We start from the raw sequence: 6000 nt of genomic DNA on the forward strand, positions 1-6000 counted from the left end.
CACTTTTTTTTTTTTTTCCCCAGTCAAAGTTGTTATGCCTCAAGCAATTTCCACTATCTGAAGTCCTAAATAAATTCCCAAACTTATTTTACTATCTGATGATCTCTAGCTGAAATCTACTGAGGAGTGAACGGTGAGGAAGTCGTTGAATTCAATCAGCTCTCCCGGTTCCCGCAGCGTTCTCCGGGATCTTTTTCTCTGGGTCCCCTCGTCGTTGTGCGTTTTAAAGGTGCTGTGTGTCGGCTGGGACTGCCATCACTGCTGCAATAAACAGGATTAATCAGCGCTGGCGTTGGGCACTTTGGTCCAGATGACGCGTGTAATTAAGAAGTAATTGGCATGTCATCTGTACATGAGGAAATATGACACGCGCCAGCCAGATGCAGCCCCCTACAACGAGTGCTGCTCCAACGACTGCATCCTCAAAGGCCTTTTTTTTTCTTTTTTTTTTTGCAGATAGATAACTCCCATCCCACTGCTGACACTCTTCCTTCCTTAACATCTTTATTCACCCTGCAAACTCGCTCGCATTGTAATTCACTTGCCTCTTCATTTATTTACATGCTAACGCACTTAAACGATAATTTGCTAACTTATTCATTTATTTACATGCTAACCCACTTACTGCCGCTTGCATTCCGTGACTTATTCATTTATCCACATTTAGGATGACACAGTTACTTTCCCCGAGTATTCATTTATGCACGTGGGCAAGTCACTTAAATTCTCACTAGCTTAATTAAGAGCCGCCTCTCGTCTCACCTTATTCAAAAGAATGAATTTATGGTGCATACGGTGTAGGTGCGCAGAAAAGCAGAGAGCTTGAAGGCCTATTTTACGTTTGGGTCAGGCTGGCTGCAACAAGGAGTGTAAACTGTCTCTGCTTGTAAACTGGAAGCTCAGCCTTCATGGCTTGTGTGAAAGACACGTGGTCGGACAAAGGTGTGTTTACTAAGTACTTAAGTCTGCTCTGGTTTGGGTAGACGTTTGTGATAAAAAAAGAAACCTCAAATGATGGTCTAGGTTCTTCTTAAAAGGCAGATCTCTTAATATTCTAGTCGCTCCTATCTCAAACCATTCCTTAAAGCAAATGCGGATTTTTGTTAACATAGGAAGCATCGTTGATCCAAACCTGAAGTGTATAATTTTGGGAAACCAAATGGACTACATAAATCCTGCTGTTTGGGTTTGTGACCATAGTTTCAATGTGCCTGCATTTTTAAAGCTATGTTTTTGAAGCAGTGGACTGAGTATCGAGCTTGTGATCCCAAATGGCATTTGGCTAACCTTCAGTTGGGCCTTTATGGCCAGAATGGTGGAAAGTGGAGTGTCCATAACAGCAAAAGCGAATGGCTCCCAGTGATCCGCTCAATGTTTTCCATCACAGCAATTTCACACCTTTAATGCCAGTTTCTCAGAGATTCAGCAAGATAGAGTTACCAAAGAGAAATTGGGAACAGGAAAGGGGAAGGAAAACAGGGCCTTGGAAAAGTTAACTCGCATTAAAACTACTAATGCAAAATGGCACATCATTTTCGAAAAAAATAATCTGAAAAGTGTGCCATGGACCACCAGAGTCAATACTTTGTAGAACCGCTGTTTGTTTCAGTCAGAGATAAAGTTATAGGAAAAGGCTAAGCAAGAATTTTCAACATTTCATAGTGCACGGTTAAGTCTATCGTTGGAAAGGGCATGGAGCAACTGGAAACCAAGTGTGACATGGCAGTCAATCAGGAATGATAGGACAGGCAAAGGGCATTAATCAGAGACAAGGTAAAAAGTCCCAATGGTAGCTCTGGAGGAGCACAGATCCACAGCTCAGGATGGAGAATCTGGGAAACTGCTTTGGTCGTCACCGTCATTTTGGGCTTTATAGAAGAGTGGCAAGTAGAAAGCCACTGTTGAAAGAAAGCCCCATTACGACATAGCCAAAGGCCATAGAGAGGACACAAATGGAAGGTCCAGTAACATGTGCCTAAAATCAACATATTTGGTCTACTTGCAAACTACTATGTGTAATGTACAACTAACACCACACATCACCTTGAACAAATCCTCCCCAACGTGACATTACCACACATGATGGTGGTAGTACCATGGTGTGGGGGATGCTTTTCTTCAGGAGGGTCACTGGAGCTGCTCATATAGAAAAATGGTTGAAGCAACAGATAGGGCAATCCTGGAAGAAAACCTGCTGCAAAATCGTGAGATGGCAAAGGTTCTCCTTCCAGCAAGAAAACAGCCCAAAATATGAAGTCAAAGCTACAGTGGATTGGCTTAATAAAAGCATATTCATTTATTAGAATGGTCCAATCAAAGACTGTGTTTTCTTATTTAATTACACACAGGCGCACTCTATTGATTATTTAGGTGATTTTCAATTGTGTTGCACCGGATGTTATTTAGGGACATTAGCGGAAATGGGTTGGACAGTTTTTTTCAGAATTTCCTTTTACACCAGATCTCAAAAAAAATATGTTAAAGTTTGTGGATCTAATGTGATAAAATATGAAAGAGTTCAATTAATAGGAATATTTTTACAAAACACTGCACAGGGAGCATTGCTGCTTTCTTTCAGTTGCACAAAAAATTTTTAGTTTACCTTTTTATTGCACTTTAGTATCTGTTTGAGTTAGTCAAGAAATATGTGCACATTTCTAATAACTTCTGCCCTTTTAGTTTTTTTCTGAGGTTCTGCACCTCAGGGGTCTTAAAGGAAAAATACCCAGTCCAAAAATAAAAAGTAAAATTCTTCCACTGGATACACCGGAAACTTTTTATGCATGGTGGAAGCAGGTCTGTTTATACAAGCCGGGAGAGCTGATATTTAACCTGGGAATTGCTTTAGGGTTGCCAGACAAAACACATTTTATAGCAGTTTGCATAACTGCTGTCTTTCATCTGTCGTGGCAGAGCCGAGCCGTGTTCTACGCAGCTCTGTGACTCAACACTCAACTGATATCAAAGCAGATTTAGAACCTCTGAAAGAAAAGATTGCATCAACATAAATGTGTGACTTTCCACTAATTAAAAAATGTCAAAACCGGAAGAAAAAAAGGTACAATGGAAACTTTTTATCTGCATTAAACTTTCTGTAATAAGCAACAGCGCCTGATGGGGCTTGGTAGGGGAACAGTCAACAGAGCTCCAACTCATTGGGCAATCCAGCATCCAATATAATTAATGGCAGCACATTTTTAATTACCCCTACGCGGCAGTATGCACTACGGCTTTGTTTATCGAGCCTCACTGATACCCATATTAACAAAGTTAGGTTAATGATAGAGGTATTTTGCTTAATAGCATTTTTATTACTCCCACCAAGCATGAAGCAATTAATTAACAATGGACGAATTAAGTTCCCCTTCTGTAATGGCCTACCAACACAGGACATCATTACCAATTGTCAAAATAATTCATAAAGTGATGACTCAGGTGGCAGGACGGTTATAGGGGGAAAAATGAATATTCCCCAGCACACGTCTGGTTTTTCATTTTAGAAAGGAATAAATTATGGATACGGTCTGTCAGTGGACACGCTGGTGGTGCTGCATGCAGAGCGAGCCGCGGGATCAGAGATGCAGGGCGTTAAGTCACAGATGTGGACATGCGTTTTATCCAAAAAAAGAAAAAAGAAAAAGGAAAAGAAGGTGTTCATATGTACAGCTGACTTTTTTGACCAAATAAACTGGGTCCCTAAACATTTTTTTTCTTTTAAGACTTCTTTTTAGGTTATTATCAAAGGTTCATCATGAAATTAAGGCAGGTATTTCTACAGTGGCCACGTTTTAAATATATAGCCAGGAAAATCCACAAACAAACAGGAAGAGAGGACAAAGACAAAGGGAAAGAAGGAAGGAGAGAAGGCTACAGAGAAGGAAAGACACAAGACAGGAAATTCAATTAAAAAAAGATGGATGGAGGAAAAACAGGAGGATGGACAAGGAGGGAGGAAGAACTGAAAGAAAGAATGAAAAAAGAAAGTGACAGAAGAAGGGAGGAGGGAACTTAAAAAGAAAGGAATGGTGGGAGGAGTAACCAAAGAACAAAAGGATGGAGGAAGGGTGCAAGATTTAAAGGAAAGAGGAGCATTGAGGAAAGAAGGAAACAAGGGAGGAAGAACCCAATGAAGATAGAACATAATAAAGAAATGGTAGAAAAAAGGGAGGAATCAAAGTGGTACCGTTTACGTTTTAGCCACTAAGGGCGCTAGACTTGTAACTTTCAGGTTTAGCGTCCCTGAAGGCCACTGGCAACACTGCACTGTTGCAAAATTAAACAGTCTCCCTCTGTGTTTTGGAATCTGATAGCAGACCACTGTGGACCAGCAGATTGAGACATGTGCCATTATACATGTTTTAAGTTATTAATCATTAATAAATAACTCTCAGTCTGTTACGTAATATCTGGTGAATATCAGCTCAAACAGCTGATATTAGGACAATAGTTGAAAGGAATTACTTGAGCACTGGTGTTCTTTTAACAGCAAACTCTGCACACATATAGAATAAATGAGTGACAACTTCTCTTCAAGTTCAAGAATTTATTAACAGAAATAAATTAACATCCAGAGAACAGCACCATAAAATGCTGTTTATCTGAATTAACACTATTTTTCAATCCACAAATCTTCTCTACTAGGCTAGTGAAACCTAACTAAATTACTAAGCAAAATTAAGATAAAAAGAAGCTAAGGAACCATGCACACACAGAATAACAAAAGGACTAAAGAAAAAAAATCCAATCCAATCCACTTTATTTATATAGCACAATTTTAACAAACACAAGGTTTCCAAAGTACTTTACAACAAAATAAAACCCGCTAAATATATAACACAATAAAAACAGAGTTAAAGATGAAGTAGACAATAGAAAGATAAAAGCAGTAAAATAAAATAAAAAATAAAAGCCACTGCAATATGTGTATACATGCAATAGAAATATGCATGTATACACATAAAATCAACACTCCACATGGTATCAAAAGCTAAGGAGAAGAGGCCTGTCTAATGTGCAGCCACAATTTGTTCCAACGTTTTGGAGCTGCAATGGCAAATGCTCGATCTCCTCTGAGCTTAAGCCTAGCTCTAGGCACTGTCAGGAGCAGCTGGACAATTGACCTGAGACATTGACCAGGAGTGTAGGTGTACAGCAGCTCAAAAAAGGTAGGGTGGGGCAAGGCCATTCAAGGCTTTAAAAGCAAATACAATTATTTTAAAATGAATCCTAAAATGGACGGGCAGCCACTGGAGTAAAGTAAAATAGGTAAAATATGCTCATCCTTCCTCGTGCCAGTTAAAAGACGTGCAGCAGCATTTTGTACAAGTAAAAATAGTAAAAACTAAAATAGATGAAAACCATCACGGGAATGAATATGGAATGAGGTTATATTAGTTTAACTCATTTGGAAGATTTGGAATGTGTTCAACCCATCTTGAAGCAGTCGACAGCTCTTCTCAGTGAAATGTGTTTAGCAGAACCAGTGACCGTAATTTATCCGCTGCAACAGTCAATCAGAATCAGAAATACTTTAATAATCCCAGAGGGAAATTGCTGAACTGCGGAGTCTACTCTTTATATATGTCTATGTATCAGATAACCACAAATATGTCTGATAAGTCGAGTGTCATATCTGTTTTGCTTTGTTGTTACCAGGCTGCCGTAACCTAGAATGGGTCATATGATCACATGACCCATTCAGCGAAGGATCCAACCCTCTGAAGTTACATAGGTGGGTTTTTGAGAAGAGTGACCCGCACGGAGCATCATTACGCACTAAGTGCTGTATATTGACCTGAAAAAGCATTTAATATATCTTACATTACCGTATTTTTCGGGCCATGAGGTACACCGCATTATAAGGCATATTAAATATTCTTCCCAAGTGTGTAATATCACTCTGCCCCTCCGCGTACACAGGTCTCTCCTGAGAGGGAGAGCTATCTGTCTCTGTTGGGAGGAGTAGGTGGACTACACTGTCCTGTTTCTAACATAAGGCAA

The sequence above is a fragment of the Fundulus heteroclitus genome, chromosome 14 (genome assembly GCF_011125445.2).
Source record: "Fundulus heteroclitus isolate FHET01 chromosome 14, MU-UCD_Fhet_4.1, whole genome shotgun sequence".
Lineage (NCBI taxonomy): Eukaryota > Metazoa > Chordata > Actinopteri > Cyprinodontiformes > Fundulidae > Fundulus > Fundulus heteroclitus.